This window comes from Chelonia mydas, chromosome 4 (genome assembly GCF_015237465.2).
Source record: "Chelonia mydas isolate rCheMyd1 chromosome 4, rCheMyd1.pri.v2, whole genome shotgun sequence".
NCBI classification, from domain to species: Eukaryota; Metazoa; Chordata; order Testudines; family Cheloniidae; genus Chelonia; species Chelonia mydas.
The window spans coordinates 17,986,248-18,012,929 of NC_057852.1; the positions used below are offsets into that span (position 1 = coordinate 17,986,248).

At 45.0% G+C, this 26,682-nt stretch overlaps 1 protein-coding gene across 6 annotated transcripts in view; it reads right to left on the reverse strand.

Moving 5' to 3' along the window:
• Positions 1-26,682, reverse strand: part of RASGEF1B (RasGEF domain family member 1B) — a 364,027-nt gene that overhangs the window by 34,296 nt on the left and 303,049 nt on the right. The window contains exon 1 of one of the 6 annotated variants that reach the window (XM_043545442.1): positions 5,004-5,240. The exons of 3 other annotated variants lie outside the window; for them this stretch is intronic. The gene's annotated coding sequence lies outside the window, so the exon portion shown is untranslated. Of the gene's footprint in view, positions 1-4,991; positions 5,241-26,682 lie in introns of those variants that run through there. 2 more of the 6 variants (XM_037896752.2, XM_037896751.2) reach the window with 2 other exon arrangements.

Below are 26,682 nucleotides of genomic sequence, written 5' to 3' on the forward strand. Positions count from 1 at the left end.
TGTACAGGTATAGTGAGATAAGCACTTCTTGAGTGATGAAAGCATTTGACCTTTGGCCCCATGCTTTGCTACATACTGAAGGCATGTGATGATCTCACAACAACAAAACCACACACTTTGGAATGTGTTCTCCCATTTGGAAAACAGATTAATAATTAACAAAAACGAGAAGGATAAGTATACCTGAGTCATGTAGTTGTTCTATAACGTCACAGGAAACCTTAGCTGGATTGCTCCCTTAATTGTGCCCATTTTCTAAGTAAATATATAGTCACACTGAGGCACCTCACTGCAGTGATTTAGTTTCTTTAATACTCCTCCTCACGGCTGCAATAATAAAGGAGAACATAACAATGCCTTTTGGCCAGAGGTGGATTATTTCCCTTCTGCTCACAATGTCCCCATTGTGACTATAAAATTTGTTAGAGAACTTTTGTTTGCAAGTTTGTTTTCCAGCACAGGCCGAGAAAATGATAGAGAATTCCCTTGCACAGCCACACCACATGACAACAAGCATTTGCTAGTGCTTAAAAGAGACAACTCCAAAAGAGAAGCACACATGCACACAGAAGTTTAGGGTATGTCTACACTATGGAATAAGGTCGAATTTATAGAAGTCGGTTTTTTAGAAATCGATTTTATATATTTGAGTGTGTGTGTCCCCACAGAAAATGCTCTAAGTACATTAAGTGCATTAACTCGGCGGAGTGCTTCCACAGTACCGAGGCTAGAGTCGACTTCCGGAGCGTTGCACTGTGGATAGCTATCCCACAGTTCCCGCAGTCTCCGCTGCCCACTGGAATTCTGGGTTGAGATCCCAATGCCTGATGGGGCTAAAACATTGTCGCGGGTGGTTCTGGGTACATATCGTCAGGCCCCCCTTCCCTCCCTCCCTCCGTGAAAGCAAGGGCAGATGATCGTTTCGCGCCTTTTTTCCTGAGTTACCTGTGCAGACGCCATACCATGGCAAGCATGGAGCCCGCTCAGGTAACCGTCACCGTATGTCTCCTGGGTGCTGGCAGACGCGGTACGGCATTGCTACACAGTGGCAGCAACCCATTGCCTTCTGGCAGCAGACGGTACAATACGACTGGTAGCCGTCCTCGTCGTGTCCGAGGTGCTCCTGGCCACGTTGGCTGGGAGCGCCTGGGCAGACATGGGCGCAGGGACTAAATTTGGAGTGACTTGACCAGGTCATTCTCTTTAGTCCTGCAGTCAGTCCTATTGAACCGTCTTATGGTGAGCAGGCAGGCAATACGGATTGTTAGCAGTCGTACTGTACCATCTTCTGCCGGGCAGGCAAGAGATGACGATGGCTAGCAGTCGTATTGCACCATCTTCTGCCGAGCAGCCATGAGATGTGGATGGCATGCAGTCCTTCTGCACCGTCTGCTGCCAGCCAAAGATGTAAAAGATAGATGGAGTGGATCAAAACAAGAAATAGACCAGATTTGTTTTGTACTCATTTGCTTCCCCCCCCCCTCCCCCCGTCTAGGGGACTCATTCCTCTAGGTCACACTGCAGTCACTCACAGAGAAGGTGCAGCGAAGTAAATCTAGCCATGTATCAATCAGAGGCCAGGCTAACCTCCTTGTTCCAATAAGAACAATAACTTAGGTGCACCATTTCTTATTGGAACCCTCCGTGAAGTCCTGCCTGAAATACTCCTTGATGTAAAGCCACCCCCTTTGTTGATTTTAGCTCCCTGAAGCCAACCCTGTAAGCCGTGTCCTCAGTCGCCCCTCCCTGCGTCAGAGCAACGGCAAACAATCGTGCACCTGAGTTGAGAGTGCTGTCCAGAGCGGTCAAAATGGAGCACTCTGGGATAGCTCCCGGAGGCCAATACTGTCGAATTGTGTCCACAGTACCCCAAATTCGAGCCCGCAAGGCCGATTTAAGCGCTAATCCACTTGTCAGGGGTGGAGTAAGGAAATCGATTTTAAGAGCCCTTTAAGTCGAAATAAAGGGCTTCATCGTGTGGACGGGTGCAGGTTTACATCGATTTAATGCTGCTAAATTCGACCTAAAGTCCTAGTGTAGACCAGGGCTTCGTTTCATCAGAACTTATTCAAATGCAGATAACTACTTCCCCACTCTGAATTTACAGATTTTCCTCTAGGTTGCATGGCTGAACATTAATATAATAATTGGGGTGAGGAAGCAGTGAGGGGAGGGAAATAGTGCAGGGCTGAACCAAAGACAAAGCTGGAATTCAGTTAGGAACACAGTGTAAAAATGTAAAGCCCTTTCTATAAAAGAAACAATATTTTTTATCTCAGCTAAAGGGTTATTAGGCTTTTCTAGACAGTACACTTTAAGATAAGTTCTCTGAATCACTAAATGTGCTGTGGTTGTGCTTTGGTGCTTGTCCTCCCAAGTGGGAGGGAAGGAGCTACTGTTACTGTAAATAAATCTACAGAAGGGAGAACAGTAGTAAAGAATAACATGGCCAGAGTAAAGATGTGCAAGAGTGAAACTGATTCCTATGGGCTGTTCCATTGCTAAACCATTTGATAAAATACTTGTAATGTTTTCTTCTTCTGCACTCACACTAACTAGCAGTCAGACTGAGCCAAGCACTGGCTGCAACACTGTTTTGGTTTCTCAGAGCATGCAGAATTTAAGCTGACATATAAAAGACAAGTTTCTAAGCTTCCTGGTAGTGAATAAAACCTTTGGAGCATGAACCAATGCAGTGCTGTCTTAGCATGTGTGCACGCACACACAGAGAGGTATCTGTGTACCTCTCCTGTTCTACTTCTCAATGGAGTGAAAAGTGACACCTATTGCCCTATTTTTAGAAGTGCTGAGCAGACAGATGCCAGCGGAAGTCAATGGGAACTGCAAGTACTCAGCACCTTTGGAATAAAAAGAAAAAATCCCAGCCCTTAATGATGACTTAAACATTACTGAGCTATTTCACCGCTGATCATTTTAAGCAGAAACACCCAGGACTGTGGAGAGTACCAGTCCTACACTAAACCGTTTTAAAAGTTTGGCTTTGTTACAGCTTATCACAGATGTAACTTGCATATTAAAATATCCAGTTATGCAAAGATAAACATAAAAAGTCCCATCTATCCTGTAGCTACCACCATATTGGGAGTTAGAACATTAGATGCTTGCAGTGCTGTAGCATAGTTTGGTTACATGGTTAACACATGGGCTGCAGTATCTTCACCTCAAGACGATCCATGCGGAACACATAGTTTAGCCATCTCCCCCCCCCCCCCCCCCCGGCCATCATCAGAAGTTACAGTGTAGACCAGATCTGCCCCTTTTAGTAAGATCTTTCTGTATTTTATAATGACATCTCTCTGTAAGTGCCACAGTCACAGGTGCAAATGTTGACTAAGTTCTCAGTGGTGTAACTGCTGGAACATGGAAAGCCAGCCGCTGCCGAAACAAGCTGGGGACAGAGGTGCACTGTGACAGTCTGACACCATGTGCCTGGAATTCATATAACGGCTTCAAAAAGCTCAGTGGAAAGGGACTGCTAAAGCATGAAACTATACAGGCATTTATCATAACCAAAAAAAGCAACTGACAGGGAGCTAGTAATAAAATGTGCTCATAGATGCTCCCTAATAAACCAGCACTCCCTTCCATCTGTCACCAAGGGTTAAAAACCCACAACTGATTGTTTCAGCCATACTTATTTAAGAAGACATCCCCACCACCCCAACCATTAGTCCTAGTGCCAATGGAGCAAACTTGGTATCAAAGTCCAAAATTGTTCAGAGGCAGAAATAAGGGTTAGATCTTTCTTAGGTGCATTAGGTATTAGTAAAGGTTTCCCAGCATGGGTTATTGGCCACTTGGATGTCCTATAAATCATCCAATACACTTAGCCTGTTTATCTTATGCCAAGATTTTACGGGGAGTCTCTTCAAGTGAGGTTTATGCAGCACAAGTCTGCACCTTACGCTATCCTTCCTTTAAAATGACACAGATTTACTTACAACTGTACTTTTGAAACACAGCTCAAGTGAAATGAAACTATTGAGGATATGTTTATATTACAATCTCCTCGCATATTACTGAGAAAAGTATTCGCTGTTTAAGCAAGATACATATTCCACCCACTCGGGCCGCCTCACCACGCATCCAAAATATTGTTTAAAAGCCACGATCACTACACGCGGTCATATGCCCCTAGTTTTCTGTGGGATGAAATGAATCATTCATTCATACCCGAGGCTGACTTTTCAGATCCCCAAGATTCCTCACCCTTCCCCTTGTGAAGTCTGCGGAGATATTGTCTCATCCTTAGCCTGGCAGACCCGCACCTCACCCGGCACTATATTTAGATATACACACACACAATGCAGTCACGGCACGGTGCTGCTGACTGCTTGGATTCAAGGAGGGAACCAAAACAACGCCCGGGTAGACGAAACAGACAAGAAAAACACTCGAAGCTCAAGGCATTTAACAGCAATTACACCCTCCACTTAAGCTCGCCGGCGCGTCCTCTAGTACATCGATCTGAGGTTTTGTCTCAGCATCGTCCCGCTGGAGAGAAAAACAGAAGCCCATAAACGCACATCTCACGCTCCCGCCCTCTTAGTTTGGCACGGTCCTACAATAACAATTGGCCGCCTCTGCTCTCGGTTCTGAAAAGGCATCCCCGGATCATGGGGAAGGCACCACGGGGAAGGCATCTCAGATGACGGTCACTGCAAACAAGGGGAGGATGCAGACTGGGGGACCCGGGAGGGGACCCGCAATCCGAGGGGCAGAGTAACCCCCCCCCTTCACAGCGAGCCAGCAACACTTGTCTCTCACCGAAGTCTCCCCAAACCCCCTGCCCCGGGCTCCTCACAGAGCGCGGCTGCCGAGACCCCTCGCCCCGGGGAGCGGCAGGAGCCGCCGGACGGTGGCTGGAAACTCCCCGCAAGCGGCCCGGCGTCGCCTCTTCCCAGAGCCGCGGGGCTGCCCCGGCCGGGCTCTCCCCGCGCTCGCTGCGCGCACCCCCGCAGGGAACTCACCCACCCTCCGCTGCTGCTCCTGCCCCTGCCTCCTGGAGCCACCGCGCGGGACGGGCTCCCTGCCAGGCTTCGGGTCTGCGCAGCAGCCGCGGCGCGGTCTCACTCCCTCCTCGCCTTCCTCCTTGTGCTGCCTCCGGAGCCGCTCCCGCTCCTCCCCTTCCCTCCGCCCCCGGCCGGCGCTGGGCCGGGCCCTGGCCCTGGCCCGGGCGCAGCGCCCCCTGCCCTCGCTGGGAAACGGTGCCTCTCCGGGAGCAAGGTGTGGGGTTTGCCCGGCTGCAGCTTTGGGCGCGTCTGGGCAGCCGGGCTGTAAGTGTGGGAGTGTCCGCCCCCCCCCGCCCAAGCCCCCCGCAACTGCATCTCCCTGGCCCTGCTGTTTGTTCCCTGCCCCAGGCTTGTCTACACCCAGGTACTGGAACCGGGCGGGTTGGGGAGAGGCACCCCTGGCTTGCAGTGGTTACCATCATGTACAGGGAAAAGGAGTACTTGTGGTACCTTAGAGACTAACCAATTTATTTGAGCATGAGCTTTCCTGAGCTACAGCTCACTTCATCGGATGCAGACTAATAAAGACTAACACGGCTGTTACTCTGAAACCCATCACGTACCGGGTTTACAGTTTGGTTCAAGAGCTCTGAGCACCCCCTCCCCTGACAAATTGTTACCGCACCTGTGTGCACATGGGAAAATTATTTGGGGGGACCTGCGACATGACCTGATTTTAAACCAGTAGTGTTATATAATATTATGCCCTCTGTAGTCATTCTTATTGGGGGAGGAGTGCCTTGATTAGGTGGCCTTTATCTCGCTTGGGAAGGGGACTAAAATCAACAACAAAGAAAAAGCCAGTGTCAGGCCAGAATAACTTCCCATACAGGTGGTTATACCAGAAACAATTCCCACTGTTGACAAGACCATGGCCTCCAATCCCACAAAGACTTAAGGTAACTTCAAGGTTAAATTTACACATGACTTCAATGGGACTAATCACAGTTCATAAAGGTAGGCATATGATTAAGTCTTTGCAGGATTAGGACCTTAATTTGAAGACCCTGGGGCAGGGGCATTGCTGGCCCAGATCCTGCAAACACTAAGGCTATGTCGACACCAGCATTTTTGTCGGTAAAACTTTTATTGGTCAGGGGTGTGAAAAAAACCAGCCCTCTGACCGACATACGTCTCTCCCGTCGGCATAAAGCGGCTGCACGAGCGATCTTACAGCAGTGCAGCTGCTTCAGTACAGCTGTGCTGCTGTACGCTCACTAGTGTAGACATGATTCAGCAATGGGCTCCAAACATGCAGACCTTTCACCCGGCACAGCTCCCCTTTCAGAATCAGGACATTACTGAGTGACTGAGTTACTGATAATAAATGCACTGTGCATCCAGAAAATTGCTGTGGAAACTTTAACGTTGCCCTTTCGTGCAATCTTAACTCTGTGCAATATCATCTTTAATTACCTTACATATTTCTCAAATGATTTAATAAAAATTCCTATCAAAGTTCATAGAGTAAATACATGTCTTGGCCCTCTTTCCAATCTCACAACCATATGTAGAAACATGATGCTACACAACTTCCCCTGGCTATCAATGGATTTTGGCCCTGTCCACTGATGTTTGTAGGCAGGTCCCAGTTTTCCCAAAGATCCCATGTAGGCTACATAGGAACTAACTTTCCTTACTGAAGTTTCACACACGTTTTCTTTTACTCCTTTAAATCTTTCCATAAGTCCCACTTTTGCTGTAACACCTATAGGAAATCTGCCAGCAAAAGAAGGAGGATTTATATTTCTTTTTCTAGACTTAGGGGAATTTTTATATATATTTGTACATAAAAATTGTATACATTTTGCTGTTTCCTTCCTCTTTCCCCCTTATGTCACTTGTTTTCTTAGACCATGGCTTTACTAGGAATACTGATATACTGTACCAGCAAAAGCACTCCTAGTGCAGATGCAGGTATACTGGAAAAGCTACTTTTGTACTGGTATAGTAAAACTAGCCCTCACAAGCAAGAAGTTGCACGGATAGTAGTGCTGCTTTGCCTGTATAGCTGCATCTACGCTAGGGATGTCTGATGGCTCAGCTATATCAGTTAGGGAATCACATTTCTTCACACCGCTGACTGACATAGCTATGCCAGCAGTCTGCAGTATAGACTTTAGCCTCAGGCACAAGTCAACACTGCAGACATCTGCGTGGAACCCTATTGACTTCAAAGGGGCTCCATGCAGGCACGGGGATCTGCCCACACAGAACTGCTTCATAAGACTGGGGCTTTAGATTTTACGGTCTTCCAGGCAAGGAGTATGCCTACAACTGTGTTTAAAGAGCACCTGGCATAACAGTTCCAATCCTAATCTGAGTGCTGCTGTCACATAAATAATAAATAATAACACATTGCAGACACCTTGGAGGATACTCAGGTAACTTTCATAAATTAGAGAAAGGAACTGAAAGCCATAAAATGAAAATCAGGACTGAAGGAATAAACATCAAATGGTTTACACTGGGAAGAATAATCAAAAGCACAAAGTTAGAATGGAGTAATACTGGCAGAGAACACTGCCACAAAAGAGGACCTGGAGATTATAGTGAATGATAGATTGTGTCTAACTCACCAGTGCAAAAGAGGCAAGCGTTACATCATACTGGGATGTATTAACTGGAATATCACATGTTAAATAGGTGAGGTAATTCCTCTGCTCTGTATGGCATTGCTTAGGCCTCCTTTGGAGTAGTGCATTCAGTTCGTGACAATCTGACAAGAGTTCAGAGGAGAGCATATATCACAGGGAGGTTTGGGAAACAGTTAAGGTTTCAAAAGCAGGTCATGTCTGGATTGCTCAGTCAATTTACTTATTTATTCTTCCCATTTATAAAACAATGGCAATCATGATAATAAAAATTGATTGAGGGGAGGCCTGATAAAGCTCTATAAATGCATAAAGGAATATTATACAACAGACTGGGATCAATTAAGCTGATTAGTTTGAGGTAGTTGCCACCATTTTCCTTCTGCTCCTCCACCATCCTTGTTCAAAACTGCTTTTCATTAGTTGTCCCCCTGGTTGCTGTGCTACATCCCAAAGTTGGCTGCATTTTAAGGGTGAGGGGATTCTCGCACCTAGCAGTTTAAATGTTGACTTGGCCTTAGTGGTGTGATATTGCTAGTCCTCTCCCCTCCCCTTTATTTAGTAGAAAGCCTGTATATTTTATTCCTCTAACTCTCTCCACATAAACATGCACCAGCTCTGTACACATTCCCTGTGCCCTCCCTAGCCTTTATCCTGTTTTAGCACTGTACCCATCTAGTTAGCATTAGGCTTCGCAGCAGGAAGGAGGAGTAATCAAATAGTCTGGCAGGGGCCCATATTTGGTTGAAAAGTCCCAAGTGATCTTATCCTTAATTAGGCTTTGAAGTTAGTGCTTCATTGAGGTGCAGTGTGGGGACTGATTTCCAATTTTACTCCTATTATTTGAAGACAATGTTCTGCCAGACAAAGTTATTAGGCTACACTGCTTAGTATAATGGCGTCCACACAAGAGAGATGAAACCATTTAATTTAAATGCATTTTTAATCTGATCAAGTTAAATTGTTGCAAACTCCTATGTAGACACCCAAATTTCGAGTTATGCATGGCCTATTTTGGTTTATCTTAAGTCAATTTAAGCCTAATCAAAAGAACTGTAGAATCCACAATATCTCTGCTCAAACAAACAAGCAAACAAACAACAATATTTCTCTCTAGGTTAGTTATTATTTTCTGTAGTTTGGTTAATCTCAACAGTGGTGGTGATACATTTTTAGACCAAGATTTTCCAAACCAAGTGCCTAAAGTTAAGCTCCTAAATCTATGTTTAGGTACTGAGACCCAGATTCCACAAAGTATTTAAGTACATGCAAGTTCCATTGAAATCTACACATGGATTTAGCAGCTTAAATTTAGGTTCCCAGTTTTTAAAAATCTTAACCTCATGAAGACACATCCTTTTATTTCCATTCAAGAGTTGAGAGGATTGAGGGTTCTTTTTTTAGACTAATGTGAACTAATCCCTCTGCATGATCAGCTAGTACCCAAATGGTGGATGCTATTCGTCCAGAGGAACCACTGCAGATGGAAGGAAGGAAGGAATGGCTGAGAGGGAGCAGTTGATGCTGGTTAATATACTTTTTTCAGTCACAGTTGAACGAACACAAATCCCAACTCTGTGGTTTATAGCATTTCACTATATAAAGGGGGAAGACATCAGGTTTCATTTAAGTCCTGTGTTTATTCAAACAGAATCTAACTAGGATCGCATTAAAAACAGACTATTGGTAATTTAAGAGCCGTTAAGGCTTGCCAAAATGAACCCATAGCTTCAAATAGGGATAGGTCAGAATAAATGAAAAGTAGCACCTAACTCACCGTACAGATGGCATATTAACAAAGCACAATATATATCTGGGATTTTAAAAGGCATTTGATAGAATCCCACATCCAAAGAAGAGTACAGCTCATAGGGATCGGGTGAAGTACACAGGTTTAGAAAATAAATATGACCCAAAATCCAGACTAAGGCCCTGATCCTGCAAACACTTATACACATGCTTAGTTTACACACACACAAGTAAACCCATTGAATTCAGTGAGATATTCACATGAATGAAGTTAAGCATGCCCGTGTTTCCAGGATCAGGGCCCCAAATTTTTTTCAGAGTTCAGAAATAGGTAGACTGCAGATTTTTAGAATATGGGCCCCAATGCAGCAAATCTTTAAACATGCTTAATTCCAAGCTTGAAATTAAGCCCATGATTAAATGCTTTGTTGAACAGGGACAGACTCAAGCATGTATTAAATGTTTTGCTGAATTGGAACAATAGTCTAGCTGCATGTGTGTGTGGGTATTAAGTATATGTGTGTACACCCCCCCTTCCCCAGACCGTATTATAGGCAGAGCTGGTGTGCTGCCTAGAGTTGAAGTTGCCTAATGCTTCCCACTGTAAGACCCCATTTTCAGTTATTTATAACTTTGCCAAACTTTACCGTTTAGGATGAAATTTTCTATACTGGGTTCAGAGTAACAGCCGTGTTAGTCTGTATTCGCAAAAAGAAAAGGAGTACTTGTGGCACCTTAGAGACTAGCCAATTTATTTGAGCATAAGCTTTCGTGAGCTACAGCTCACTTCATCGGATGCATACTGTGGAAAGTGTAGAAGATCTTTTTATACACACAAAGCATGAAAAAATACCTCCCTCCACCCCGCTCTCCTGCTGGGAAAAATACGTTGTTTTGCCTATGTAAAAAAATTTCTTACAACCTTCTCGTTGAGAAGCTCTATCGCCACCATGGCTTGGGCAGAGACTTGAAATTTGGCACGGGAGGTGTGGCATGGGGAGGGAGGTCAGGGCTATGCTTTTTGCCATTCCCATGAAAAACTGTCCAAATTTGGCCAAGTATAAGGCTCTGAAAAGTCTCAATTTGCACATGCTCAGGAGAGACTTGTTAGCAATTGGCAACTAAATTCAATGAAGACTTTATAAAGAAGTAATAAAATAAAATATTAATAATAATAATAATAACATCTAGCTCTTCATCAGTAGATCTCAAAGCACTTTACAGAGGAAGTGAGCATCACTATGCCCATTTTACAGATGGGGAAACGGAGGCACAGAGCGGTGAAATGACTTCCCAAGGTCACCCAGCAGGCCAGTGGCAGAGCCAGAATAGAACCCAGGTGTCCCAGTCCAGTGCTCTATCCACTAGGCAATACTGCTGAGGTTATACAGAAGGTTGTGTCAAAGCAGCCCAGGCAATACTTTCAGGACCCAGGCCAGTTTGATTTTAGATCCGAACTCACTATAGTACTGCTGTGGTTTTGTTAGGTGGTGATGACCTTCTGGAGACAAATGAAGATTCTTCTTTTAGCTCTGTTGTCTTTGATAGCATTGACCACAAAGAGGTTGAAATGGCTGTGGATGTTGAGGGGATAGACAATATTCCTTGACTAGTTTCTTTCTTTCTTTCTTTCTTTCTCCAAGATGACTCAGAGAGTAGTTCTGGGTGATCGCTCATGTGCTCTGAGTCTCGCTCATGTGAGGTATTACAGAGTTCCATTCTGTTGCCTCTCCTGTTATATGTGTACATGAGGCTAGTAGTAGAGAACCATTAGGTGAAATGGGCTGTGGTGTCTTCAGTATGAAGATGACAACCAGTGCTTCATCAGACCTGGCTACTGATCATAGAATACAGAAACGTAAGGCTGGAAGGGACTCTGAGAGGTGAACAAGTCCATCCCCTCCATGCTGAGACCGGACTAGGGTATGTCTACACTGGCAGAGTTACAGCGCCAGCAGGTACAGCACCGCTCAGAGAGAGCGCTGAAGGGAAACCACTGTTGTGTGTTCACACTGTCAGCTGCCTGCGCAATAGTGTGTTCACCCTTGCGGCACTTGCAGTGGTATTCGGAGCAGTGCACTCTGGGCAGCTATCCCATAGAGCACCTCTTCCTCTTCTGCCGCTAACAGTTGTGAGAAGGCGGAGGGGGTCGCGGGGCATCCTGGGTCCAGTCCCAATGCCCCATGATGCATTGCTTCACATCCCAGCAATCCCTGTGCTTCCATCCGCATTTGGCGCCATCTTTCAACAGTTTGTGTACTGTGCGCTCTGCCTCTTTGGTCTCCAGGAATGGATCCCGCACTGTGAACCTATATTCTGCTTGCTCTCACTAACACGTCATGAGTGGCAGTGGAGTTATTCCTTAAACTACTAAAGCAAGAGGAGTTCAACACTGATCTCACCATGCATAGTAGCTACGACATGAGATTGCTTGTGGCATTCACGGAGGTGCTGACCAAAGTGGAACACCGCTTTTGGCCTCGGGAAACAAGCACTGAGTGGTGGGATCACATCGTCATGCACGCCTGGGATGATGAGCAGTGGCTACAGAACTTTCGGATGAGGAAAGCCACTTTCATGGGACTGCGTGATGAGCTCACCCCAGCCCTGCGGTGCAAGGATAAGAGAATGAGAGCTGCCCTGTTGTTGGAGAAGCGCGTGGCAATTGCACTGTGGAAACGGGCTACTCCAGACTGCTACCGATCAGTCGCTAACCAGTTTGGAGTGGGAACGTCGACCTTTGGCCATTAATCGCATCCTGCTCCGAAAGACCGTGACTCTGGGCAACGTGAATGCATTGTGGATGGCTTTGAACAAATGGGCTTCCCTAACTGCGGAGGGGCAACAGATGGTACTCTTATTCCAATTCTCACACAAGATCACCTAGCCACCGAGTACATTAATCAGAAGGGATATTTCTCTATGGTTCTCCAGGTGCTTGTGGATCACCAGGAGCGTTTCACGGACATTAACGCAGGCTGGTCCGGAAAGGGGCATGACGCATGCATGTTTCGGAACACTGGCCTGTTCAGGAAGACACAAGCAGGGACTTCCTTCCCGGACGAGAAGACCACCGTAGGGGAAGTTGAAATGCCCATTGTGATCCTGGGAGACCCCACCTACCCCTTAATGCCGTGGCTTATGAAGCCATACATGGGGCACCTTGACAGCAGCAAGGAGCAGTTCAACAACAGGCTGAGCAAGTGCAGAATGACTGTTGCGTGTGCTTTTGGCTGTTTAAAGGCCCCCTGGCACTGCCATATGGGAGGCTGGACCTGGCCAATGACAATATTCCTATGCTTATAGCCGTGTGCTGTACACTCCACAATATTTGTGAAGGGAAGGGTGAAAGCTTCACTCAGGGCTGGCCCACTGAGGCTCAGCGCCTGGAGGCTGAATTTGAACAGCCAGAGACCAGGGCTATTAGAGGGGTGCAGCGCGGGACCGTAAGGATCAGGGATGCCTCGAGGCAGCAATTTGAAGCTGAAAGCCACTAATATCTGTTGCTGTGCTCGGGAGTGCAGTGCTTGTCATGCTAGGAGGTGATGGTGATTGGTGCAGACGCTGCACGGTGAAGGTGTAAGAAAATTGCCTGTTGCTTTGCAGGGCTCTGTTTGCTTTCAATTGATAGATTAAAGAGTGCTTTCAAACCAACACAATTCTTTTATTAAAAAACAACCACCAGAGGAGAGAGACAAACAAAAAAACCACATCAGCACGGGGGCAGAGGGGGATGGGGGAAGGGAAGTTCCCGGGGGAGGTGGGGTCCCAGGATGGTTAAAGATGTATATGTCCAGGTATCATATCCAACCTTCTCTTTTGGAGTGCAGTGCAGCAGGTACTGTACTTCAGCAAGGCTAAACTGCAGAGGGACGGGTGTTGAGTGCAGTGGGTACTGGGAGTCCACAGTGCTGGGCTCTGACGGGGGAGGAGTGGAATGCAGTGGGTACAGACTGGAGCCAGGGGATGGATAGGAGTGTGCTGGCAGTGTCTGGGGTCTGCATGGGAGGGTGGGCACGAAGCTGCTCAGTTTGCAGTGCTAGTAGTGCCTGGAGCATGTCCACTTGGAGCTCCAAAACATTTAAGAGCCGCTCCATGGCTTCATTCTGGCGCGCCGCGTTCTCCTTGCGGTCCCTCTTCTCGCTGTCCCGCCACTCCTTCGATTCTTGTTTTTCAACCACTCAGTCCATCATGACATCACGTAGAAAGACCTCCTTAGTTCTTCTTGGCCGCTTTCTAATTCTGCACAGCCATTCAGCTGGTGATAACAAAGAGGGAGGCTGGGCTCCCAAGGTCATCTCTGTGAAGCCAAAATGCAACATTTTACAGAAGCAGTATTGTTTGCAACACACAGACCACTGATTCAGTTATTTGAAACACAGCCACTATTCACATACCTGTCACTAAGTGGCTGACCCTAGGCAAGCACACACGAGCCAAAAGACCCCCAAAATCATGAGTAATCGCAGGGGCAGGTGAAGTCACTGTTCCAGGACCATACTGTACACTGGGCATGTGGCTCTTGGGGAGAGCCAGCACTGTAGGGGTGGGGTTATAATTATTATTGTCCCCACATTTTCCACAGGCTGTATTCATTATGGAAGATATCTCACTCCGAGGGTGAGCAGGGAATCAAGGGAGGGTCTTCCCCAAGATTGCAGCTTCTGCCCTGGCCCTATGTTCCCTCCCCTCCTCCCCCACCAGCCCCATGACGGCAGAGTGGAATGGGAAAATTATCCTTAATGAGGCAAGAAACAAAGCAGCTCTGCCAAAGAACCTGCAGCAGCGGATTGCCCAGTATCTCCATGAGAGTTTCGTGGAGATCTCTGAGGCAGATTCCCATGAAGTGAGGGAGTCAATCAACTTGTTCTGCCACTCAGACAAGGTATGTGGTGGTACGCGCATCACACAGACTCAAGCCTGCTTTCTGCAACTCTCCTGTCTCCAACAAGTTGCTTCAGCGATTCCCAAAATCAGATCCACTTACCAGGGGCTTCCTCTCCTGTTTGCGCTTCGCCAAGCTCCGACAGCTGTGACTGGCTAGCCTCCTCTGGGGTAGAGAAGAGCTCCTGGCTGCATGCATCTCTGACCTCCGAGTTGTCCTCTGCCTTTAGGTCCCCCTCCCCTTCCTCATTCCTCCTCCTGGCTTGGTCCACTCTCAACTGGCACGCGAGCCACCAAAGTATCCACAGTGGCCTTTGCAGTGGAGGTGGGGTCGCCACCGAATATTGCATCCAGCTCTTTGTAGAACCGGCATCTCGTGGGCGCAGCACCAGAGCGGCACTTTGCCTCTCGTGCCTTGTGGTAGGCGTTCCGCAGCTCCTTCACTTTGAGCCTGCACCGCAGTGTGTCCCGGTCATGGCCTGTTTCTGTCATGCATCGTGAAATCTGTCCGTAGGTACCATAATTCCTAAGGCTGGAGCGCAGCTGGGACTGGACAGCCTCCTCTCCCCATATGCTGATGAGGTCCAGCAGCTCGGCATTGCTCCAAGCCGGGGATCGCCTGGTGCGTGAAGCAGGCATGGTCCCCTGGAAAGATGCACTGAGACCACTGCATGCATCACCAAGCAAACAGGAAGGGGACTTTCAAAATTCCCAAGGAATTTAAGGGGTGGGGTTCACAGTTGGTCACCTGAGGGCAGGCCAGGAGAGTTCAAACCGATGGCCAGAGAGGTGAGAACAGGCATTGTGGGATACCTCCCGGAGGCCAATCGCAGCGCTGTAATCGACCAGGGTGTCTATACAGACACCGTGGCGCTGTAGCCCTGGCGCAGAAAGCTCTACGCCTCTTGTCGGGGTGGTTTTTTTACAGCGCTGCAACTGTGCGGTTTCTGCACACTTAGTGGCTTGGCAGTGTGTACACCTCGGGAGTTACAACACAGAAAGCTGCTTTACTATGCAGAAACTTGCTAGTGTAGACAAGGCCTACAGCTCCATCTACACTAGAAGCGATGCAGCCGCGCTGCTGTAACGCGTCTGGTGAACACGCACTAAACCAACAGGAAAGAGCTCTCCCGTTGGCTTAATTACTCCACCTTCCATGAGAGATGGTAGCTGAGTAGACTGGGACAGTTACCTCCGATGTCTTACAAATGACACTCCTATTAATATACCACAGAATGATATTAGCCTTTTTTGCAACTGCATCACGTTGTTGGCTCAATTTGTGTTCCATTATAACCCCAGATCCTTTTCAGCACTACTATTGCCTAGGCAGTTATTCCCCATGTTTTAGCTGGGCATTTGATTTTTCCTTCCTAAGTATATTATTTTGCACTTGTCTTTGTTGAATTTCATCTTGGTGATTTCAGACCAGTTCTCCAGTTTGTCAAAGTTGTTATGAATTCTAATCCTGTCCTCCAAAGTGCTTACAATGCCTCCCAGCTTGGTGTCATCTGCAAATTTTAAAAGTATCCTCTCCTCTCCGTTATCCAATTAATTAATGAAAATATTGAATAGTACTAGACCCAGGACTGACCCCTGCAGGATCCTATTAGTTATGTTCTCCCGGTTTAATAATGAACCACTGATAACTACACTTTGAGAATGACAGGTTTCAGAGTAACAGCCGTGTTAGTCTGTATTCGTAAAAAGAAAAGGAGTACTTGTGGCACCTTAGAGACTAACCAGTTTATTTGAGCATGAGCTTTCGTGAGCTACAGCTCACTTCATCGGATGCATAGCATGGTAACCAGCAGGAGAGTGGGGTGGGAGGAAGTTTTGTTTCATGGTCTCTGTGTGTATATAATGTCTTCTGCAGTTTCCACGATATGCTATGCATCCGATGAAGTGAGCTGTAGCTCACGAAAGCTCATGCTCAAATAAACTGGTTAGTCTCTAAGGTGCCACAAGTACTCCTTTTCTTTTTACTTTGAGGATGGTTTTTCAATCAGTTGTGCACCCACCTTATAGGAATTTAATCTAGACCAAGTGCCCTTAATTTGCTATGAGAATGTCATGTGGGACTGTGTCAAAAGCCTCACTAAAATTCAAGATATCTCACATCTATTATTTCCACCAGGCCAGTAACCCTGTCAAGAAGGAAATTATGTTGGTTTGCCATGATTTGTTCTTGACATATCCATGTTGGCTTTTACTTATCTCATTATTCTCTAGGTGCTTACAAATAGTTTAATAATTGGTCCCAGTATCCTTCCAGGTATGTAAGACAGGCTGACTGGTGTATAATTCTCCAGGTCCTCTTTATTCCTCTTTCTGAAGGTAGGCAAACATAGTATCATTCTCCAGTCCTGTGGGACCTCACCCGTTCTCCATGAGTTCTCAAAGGTAATTGCTAATGGTTCCAAGATTGCTTCAGCTAGTCCTGAAATACCCTAAGATGAATTTCATCAGGCCTGCTGATGCGAATATATCTTACTTATCTAAATATTCTTTTAGATCAGAATTTGGCCCCTTTTTATGTGGTAAATTCCCCTCCATCCCTTTCCATTTGGGGCATTCAGCACATAACTTTACGATGATCGAATTTTTCAGAAATATTTTGCAGGTTTGAGCCTATCAAAGCAAATACAGTGGAACAAATGCATTTTCACTAGATCTGACATCTTTATGGGGAGAAAGGGCAGATAAAAGTATCGGACCGAGATAAACTGAAAAGGAAGAGCTGTCTAAGCAGCCTTTTCCTTGGCAGTTTTTACATTCCTTATGTCCTTCCATTTGTCTGTGCCCTGAATATGAACAAACCTTCTTGAGTAAGATAATAAAAGACTGCACTTCATAGAGCCTTTCACATAAGCATCCCAAAAGAGCTGTATGAACACTAAGTAAGCCTCACAACACCTGTGAGCCAGCCACGTAAGTTTTCTGAAACCCATTTTATAGATGCAGAAATTAAGGTATACAGGGGTAAAGTGATTTGCCTAAGGTCAAACACAAATGAGTGTTTAGAGTCAAGAGTAGAATCCAGGAGTCCTGCCTAGCAGTCCCCTGCTCTGGCCACTAGAACAGTGTGTACTAGGTGTTATTCTTAGTTCCTATTGGGATCCAGGAACTGCCAAAGGATCCCCCCCTCAGCCTAAGAGGGGGATCCACAGGACCTGGAAACCAAGTAATTCCGGGGGACAACTAATGAAATAACAGGGATAGGAGCATGGTCAAAGGGTCAAACGAAGGGAATCAGACGGGGACACCAAGCAGAAAACCCCGCATAGCACCCACTACAAGGCAAATCATCCAGAAGAGAAACTTTGTGCAATTAAAATTATCTTTAAAAACATTCTATGAACAAATCTTCCCATTTAGGATTTTTTCTGTTTTTTATATATAGGGGAAATTTGATGCCTGCTGGATGTGGGGTGGTTTTTGCACCAATGGTATTCCTGCTTCTGTGGATGCTGCAGATGGCTCACATGATGATTTCAATGCCATATGTCTTCAAATAAAAAAGTCTTTAGCAAGGTTCCAAGGCTGGGCGTTGGGATCCTTGTTTCTGTTTAGCTATTGATTTATGGTTGCCATTGCTGGAGGCTCTCTCCCCCTCCCCCAAAGATTAAAAAAGCAAAACAACATTTATAACCACCCTCTTCTTTTTTCCCCCCCTTTCAGCCTGACATCCTCTCAAATGCTACCTGACAGACTGCAGCAATCATCCTGTGAATGGTAAGTAATTTCCTTATTGACAGCCTCCCATTTACTCTGACATCTGCCAGCAGTCCCTGACACTTGAATAAGCATTAAGACATTAACAGTCTGGCACCGGTTTAAGGGCTGGAATAACAATGTTCTGTGAGCCCACTCCACAAAAAACACATCCAAAGGCCCTCTCTCACTCAACTTTGCCATCTTTCTGGTTGGCTCTGGGGGATATTGTAAATGCAGATTATTTACTTGGCTGCACTGCCATCTTTTGTTATCCCATACAATGGGGATCCACAGCCCACTGAAGTCAATGGGAGCTCTTTCCATTGACTTCAGTAGGATTGAAATCAGGCCTAAGGAAAGCACGCTGAATATTTATGGGAACATTGGGAGAGAGCAGAAGACAGCCTTTAGAAGAAAACCACTTTGCTGAGGCTAAACGTCATTCATAAAAACCTCCCTGATCTGCTGAATTGGAATTAGGAGAGCCTTTACGTTCCTTTTAAGTGCCTGACCTTCATGTGTTAGATGGACAATGTGTTCTGGGAACCCCTGTGGATTTTGAAGGATTATCAAAATAAGAAAATGGTCCAAACATATTTGATTCAAATAATGCGTACTAGAGCATAGATTATTTATACGTGTGTGTTTTGGGGGGAGAGGGGGAATCTGCTGCCATTCTGGGATCCACATAGAATGGATGATCAGACAGTTTAATACTCATTCAGCATCTCCTCTAGGAATGCCTCCCATATAAACCACTTCAGGCTACTTTACAGAGGAAATTTGCCATCGTAACCTGTTGGGCTCCCATTCAAACCTCAAAGAACAGTTAGTAAGAGGTTTCTGTACTCGATTACTATCATGAAACCTTGTATGCCTCCCAGATGTTTAACAGTCAGTGCCCTTTAAAAGCCCTTGGACACACTTCAGTCATCTCTAACCTCAACCAGTGCACAAAGCGCTCAAAAGCTGCACAAAACCACAACTTTTATTTTCATGCATGGCTAAAATATGCACAAGCGAATCTCTGCGCTCCCTATCTTCATGAGAAGAGCCTACATGTTTTCCACCATCCAGGACTACTGGACAAATCCAATGTATGTTTCAGCAGAGAAGATAAGGATAGAAGAAATGTTGTCAAACATTAAAGCAGTTTTGGAGTATTAGAACATAAAGTTGTTCAGACCTCTAGGCCGCTGGTTCAAATCCACCCTAGCTGGGTCAAGAAAAGAGGCTGATATTACTGGAAGATTGTTTAGTGGTGTATGTGAAAGGAAAGTTTGGTGGGCTCTGTCTACTTGCCAGGGAATATGGCCACATCACAAAAACTGCCACCATAGTAACAAGCGGCTGAGTCTTAACAGAGAGGCCGGTCACTGAGGACTCAAAAAGGCACAGCAGCACTCTGTGCCGGAGAGGTGGAATGCTCCTGGAGAGCCCCAGTGCACAGTGGGAGCTTGCCAGGTACTACACACCTATAAGGGGAGGAGCATACAGCTCCCTGCTTACAGCTCCTCCATGGGTGGCCCTGCCTCCTCCCCACCTCTTTTTAAGGACACTGAATACCCCCTAGGGAGCGTGCAGGGAGAAGTTCCTAAGCTCACGGACTGCAACTGTGACTGACCTCTGTGATTTGCACTCCTTGCACTGCTGCTTCCCTATAACATTAACTGCACCTGTGTGAGAGCCAGCTGTGCCTGGTCCTACGCAAGCATGGAAAGTAAACTCTGCTGTCCCTAACCGTGGAGCGTGCGGAATTGGTGCGGCAGCGTCAGTCCTGTGGGGCGGCAGACAACAGGGCTGTTGATCTAGACTGAGACTAAACTAATGCAAAAATATGTACTGTAAAATAAAACCACCCCTGGATAACAGCTGACACCGGCACCCTTCAGAGCTGTATTGTTTTATTCTATTAGGCAAATAATACTGTTTAAAAATAGTGTACATGCTGCTTACCCAACAGAAATGACTCCACAAGAGCTATTATGATGGAATAAACAGCACACATTTAAATGATGGTCTAAATGTGCATTTTCAGGTATTTATTTACTCTCATGACACATTGTAACTATTATCCTGTCTTGCTGTGTTAATTCATGAGCATTTCAATGGCAGCTTGTTTGTTTCCACTGCTGGCTTCCGCCCCCACCCCATACAGCAGACAAAAGGCCCAGATTCTGCTAACTGTTATGCACATGCTTAGCTTTTTAGAGAGTAGTTCCATGGGACATAGTCTCATTAAGTGCTCATAGACTTAAAATCAAGCATGTGCATATGTTTCTGCAGAACTGGAGCCACAGAAGAGACATGGAGGGAGAAAAACATAATTTGTTTCTTACATTTATTATGGTGTTCAAGTATTATTGCCTAAGAGTTCTCATTTGTTTAGGGCAATTGTACTACTTCAGCAGAATATGACCTTGGCTGGATCAGCCATTTCTCATCCCCTCCCATTTCATGGTGGGAGTGCACACCATTGAATTGGAGGCAGTAGAAGAGATGCACTAGGGTCTAGTAAGCAGGCTCATTCTTAAGAAAGGGGGAGGAAATCTACAATTTGTTTTTTTTAATTAGCTCCTCTCATCCTTGCATCTCAGCAAAGACACCAGTATCACTGGCAGAATGCAAAAGCATCGCACTACTTGAGAACCGATGCCATGGAAGTCTCTGCAGATGAACAATGCTACAGCTTCCAGTTTGTTTTTCATACACCACTTTAACATCAGACCAGGAAGCAGAATTATCCTCTCATTTTTCAAAAAGTCAGTTGACTTGCCAACTTGTAGTTTTATCCTGAATCTCACAATATTTTGGTGTTTTTCTTTAAGACCCATCCACAGGAAGCACATGATTAGGTGAGAATCTCTGCTTTTTTCTTTTTAAGGAAAATTCTAGCTCCCATGGCTATGGAGAAAAACTTGAAAGCAGACCCAAGTACACCCTGAAGGTTCAGAAACCAAAAGATAGAAGAAGAATCCCTTTTATTTTTAATCTCCTGATCTTGGATGTCAGATTTATGATTTTTGAATGCTTGGGGTTGACAAGATTGCAAGCAGCATTCTCAACCTACATGTTCCAGGCTTTCAGAGCCAAGTGAGTAAAACTGACAGAGTGCACACACCCCACAGGTGGTTTAAACTAGAGCTTAAATAATTTCACCAAAAAAAACCAAAACAAACCGACACCTTTGTTTCCATTTTGCATATTTCAGAATGGAACAATTTGTTTTTCACAAAATATCTTCTCCTTCCATCCACATCACCCCTGCCCCAAAGAAAAAAAAACCCACTAAAACGTCATAAATTTAAACTTCCATGGCCAGATTTTCAGCTGGGGTAAATCAACATAGCTCCATTGAAATACATGGAGTTAAGACATTTTACATTGGCTAAGAATCTGGCCCACAGTTTCCATTCCCCATTTGATACTCTAGCCCAACTGGGCCCTAAATGTATTGACTGTCTGGGTTAATATACAGAAGTGATCAGTTCCTCCAACAACACTAATAATTATAATATGAGGAGAGACGGTTAAGTGACAAAGATCTCTGAAGCTGCTGCTATCTCCGTATTCCTAGGAGATGAGGAGTGTGGAAAGGAAAGAATTTCATTAACAAACATTTAACAATAGGGTTAGATTCTGTTCTTTAGGCCAAGGGGGCAGCTGGCATTGTACATAGTCATGCAGAAGTCTCCTGTCACCATACATGAATGTATTGAGATCAAAGCTGAAATTATTTACTCTGCCTGAACAGACAATATTAGCTCCCATTTCTAAGATCTCCTTTACTCTGCTTTCCTCCCTGTTTATTGGCATCATGCACGGGGCTCACTCTCTCATGTTACTTGCCCACAAATGTCTGCCTTGTAACCATGCTGACCTCCACAACACAAGGGGCTTGCACTTCATAAAGAACTCCTTTAGAAATTATGCACTGGGGTGTGACCAAATGCAGCACTGTATTCACACCCTGCGCACTACTGTAATCATCTTTGTACCAAATGTGCCTGGTGAGGGATTTAAAAACTAATACCACACTGTCAATAATTAAAATGTACGTAGCAGCACTGTGTGTAAAGTTATGAAATCCCCCCTGTAAAATGCTAAAGGCACATGTTCAAACTCACCTAGCACATATTAAAGCACCACTGATCAAGCAGGTCTTAAACAAAGGGATGTGTGGTTACCTAATATAACCTGCAAACAGAGTCCTCAGACAGTGAGAGAGAAAAGAAACAAAATAAAGCAAATCTGCATCTCAGCACATACAGGTGAAAGAAAACAGCATGATGCATCTTTCCTCTCTAGACTCCAGGTCTCCTTCTGCTCAGCTGGATGGAACTTTATGAGGAGGGCTGAACTATAAAAGTGAGGGGCAAACACCCCAAGGTATCTCTCGCCATGTCCATCTCCCTCTTTGCGTCTAAGAAGACAAAAGAAACAGCTGTTGGACTTTGTGGGAGGGGTCCTGACCTGAAGGTTTTGGTCAGTTATGCTGCTGGAAGCTGTGGTAAGGACTCTACCTTGAATCAAATATAGTTTGTTAAGTTAGGCACGAGGAAGCATTTTATCTTTTTTTTCTTGTAACCATTTCTGACTTTTATGCCTCATTATTTGTAATCAAAATCTTATAATCTTTTGTTCATAAACTTGTTTTATTATTTAATCCAGTCCAGGGGGTTAAAGTTACATTGTCTGGGTAACTCCATTTAAGGTGACAAGTTTTCATGTATTGTTCTCTTAGAGGGACAATGGACTTAATATCTCTGGATGGTCCAGGAGAGGGCTGGACAGTACAGAACATACATTTGGGGTGTGGGGGGGGAGGAGGGGAGAATCCAAGACTGGGAGTGCCTTGGGGTCACCTTGCAGTAGTAACCCAGGCTGGCCAGAGCCAGAGTGAGACCAGAGTGTGGCTGGCAGCCTGCAGTTATACACAGACACTTGGGCATCTGCATACTATTGGCTGTTTGTGGGTGATTCAGGTTGGAAGTTACAGCAGCAAAGCATTGAAGGGCACCCCAGGTTATAGGGCAGGCGATGACACAGCCCCTCACTGGTCTGGATAACACCCTGAAATGTCAGAGGGGGACTTGTGGATAAGTAAGGGAAGACTTGGCAAAGAAACTCCAGGCCTGCAGGCAGGTAACTAACAGAGATTTCAAAGCCTAGAGGGAAATCAAGGACCATTATGTACAGTTTTCACTAACCCGCTTTTATTACATTTTAAGCTCTATACAGCTGCGCTGTAATTAAACAGGGGGAATGCCTAGCGAGTAGTATGAAATCCATGTGCACTGAAGCTCATTAAAAGCCTTTTGGGGTCTCCCACAAGTAAAGTTTTCAAGCCTGTGGTGTATGGCTTCAAAAGTAGACAATCATACTGTGTTTTGTCCGGCTAAGTGCTGAATCTGTGACTAGACAGCTAATAACACTATGTGCCTCCTCTATCCCTTCAAACCACACCAGTCGGAGGTGCTCAGACACCACAATGATGGGCCTGGCCTACGGACATAGATGAACAGAGGAAACACTTTTCTACACCTTATCATGAGGCAGTGTGACCCTGTGGATATGGCACTGGGCTAGGAGTAAAGAGACCTGAGTTGCATTCTTGCTTCTGCCATTGGCCTGCTCTATGGCCTTAGACAAGTCACTTCCTGTCTCTGTGTCCCTTCCTGTCTTTTGTCTATAAGTCCTTCAGTTCAATGTCTGTCCGTCTCTCATTGTGTGTTCATACAGCACCCAGCATAATGAGGTCCTACTCTCAGATGGGGGCCTTGCTGTCATGCAAATAATAGTACTTAATAATCCATTCCTTAGGGCGTCTATTATAAACATACACTAACAGATTCAGAGGAGATAAAATGCTCTATCAATATTACTGTCAAGGTTCCTTCCCCATTCTGAACTCTAGGGTACAGATGTGGGGACCTGCATGAAAACCCCCAAGCTTATTTTTACCAGCTTAGGTTAAAACTTCCCCAAGGTACAAACTATTTTCCTTTTTCCCTTGGACTTTATTGCTGCCACCACCAAGCGTCTAACAGATATATAAGAGTGAAAGAGCCCACTTGGAAACGTCTTTCCCCCCAAAAAATCCTCCCCAAACCCTACACCCCCTTTCCTGGGGAAGGCTTGATAAAAATCCTCACCAATTTGCATAGGTGAACACAGACCCAAACCCTTGGATCTTAAGAACAGTGAAAAAACAATCAGGTTCTTAAAAGAAGAATTTTAATAGAAGAAAAAGTAAAAGAATCACCTCTGTAAAATCAGGATGGTAACTACCTTACAGGGTAATCAGATTCAAAACATAGAGAATCCCTCTAGGCAAAACCTTAAGTTACAAAAAGACACAAAAACAGGAATCTACATTCCATTCAGCACAGCTTATTTTCTCAGCCATTTAAAGAAAACAGAATCTAACGCATATCTAGCTAGATTACTTACTAAGTTCTAAGACTCCATTCCTGTTCTGTCCCTGACAAAAGCATCACACAGACAGAGAGAGCCTTTGTTTCTCCCCCCTCCAGCTTTTGAAAGTATCTTGTCTCCTCATTGGTCATTTTGGTCAGGTGCCAGCGAGGTTACCTTTAGCTTCTTAACCCTTTACAGGTGAAAGGGTTTTTCCTTTGGCCAGGAGGGATTTTAAAGGTGTTTACCCTTCCCTTTATATTTAGGACAATTACCATCCAAGATTTTTCCATCCCTTCGCTGAGAAAAGCAATCCTGACTTTTGTTCAGACTTACAGGTTTGTTTATACCAGTGGGTGGTAAATATTCCTGCCTATGAATATTTCAGAGGAAAGCAAAACCGGAGAGTGTCTGGCTTTTCTGATAGAGCTGATTGATACTGGGGGAATGGATCAGTGAATGTTTCTAGAGCAAACTGCAAGGTTATCCATGCATCCAAAGGAATTACATAATTATGTGCATGGAAAGCTTGATGTAAAAACAAACCCCTTCCATAACAGTTTTTGAAGGTTAGAAGAACATTTATATACAATCCGTGCTGCCAGATTTTGCAGCATCAAGCCCAGTAGTTAGGAATTGGCAGGAAACAGTACAATTTATTAACTATTATTTTGCTAGCTCCAGCTTCCCCTACAAACAAAAAACAGCAGGAGCATCAGTGGAGAGGAGCTTGTTTAAATGATCAGCGGATGATCAGGCCTCACGCATTTTAATTAACTAATCTGATCAGAGAAGGATTGTATTGTATTATGGATTGTTAAATTTTAGAGTGTAACGAAGTGTGAGGGAGGAGCTGTAGCATTTGTATGCCAAGAAACATCCTGGAGCAAACTATTATCAATCTCATTTGTGAATTAGTCTAAATCACAATTGTAACGATATGACTCTACTGCTCTCAACTGCATGAAATGACTTGTCATCGCATCAACAAATTCTCTCCACATGGGCTCTGTTCTCCCATTACTGACAGCCAAACATTTCAGCAACAAGGCACTTTGGGCCAATATCTCTTTATCTATGCAGTACAGTATTTTGCACATCCTAGAACATCTGGTTGACAACAGATATTTGGAAGAAACAGTTTAATTCTCATTAATCTCCTTACATATGAACACAAGACTATTACAGCTATACACAAACTGATTAATATTAATAACAAATAATCATTTATTTTTTCCCTAGCATCATGCATAAGTGTAGTCATTCTTCACTTCTGCAGTTTCGATGGAGAGAATTCAGTGGATTTTGATATAATATGGCTGGTCAGGATTTAGTTTAGTTTAGTGATCATTACCTGTTAGACCTCTGGACCTTTGGTCTGACCCAGTATGGCCATTCTGATGTTCTTACGTTCTTATGTTTTATGAACGGAAAGCCAAACCTTACCTTTTGGGCCTTCTTATACCCTCTCGCATTCAGAGTGAGTGTTATTACTTATCCTGGGATTTCCCTGTCATTTAAGAGGCTAAACAACTCAAGTCCCCTCAGTCACCTAAGTGACAATGAATCTAAATTCTGCTACTGGCCTTATATACAGTCCATTGGGACATTTGAAAGTTGAGATGGGGACTGCTCCCACAACTCCTACCTCATACTGCCTTTAATGGTGCAGGATCAAGCCCTAAATAAGCAGCTGGGACAATGCGGTGATGATTGGGGGAGTGAAGCCCACAGACACACAAATGTGCTTCCTTTTCAGACTTTCCAGAGATGCCACTTCGGTGCGTGTTCCAGGGCAGGTTAAAAACCAAAGCAGTTATTGGAGTAGCCTGTGAGGAAAAGGTAACTGGACACAGACAGCATCATGTTTTCCAAGGAGCCTCCAGACTGTGTGGGCACAGTTATGTCCTTTTGTGTACACAAAAACACATCAGTGCATGCAAATAGGCATCTCATGGACAAAAACCAGGTAACTGCTTACATACATGCCTATGCAAGCAGTAGCTTAATGTAAGGGGTGTGTAAGTGTTTTTGCAGGGGTACACGACCCACTTAAATTTTTCAACTGAGGATGACAGTATCATGTGTGGGGATAGCGTTTGATCTTTCCGAACAGCACTTACCTGAAATCCTAGTACTACTGCACAACTGTGAGTAATATACCTTTGACTAAGCTCTCAACGAAAGTTACTTGAAACACTGTATTATACAGTGACTTACTGCATTACAAATGCAGATCGTTTTATTTAGCACCTCAATTTCCATCCAATAATCTGCCACAGTAGGTG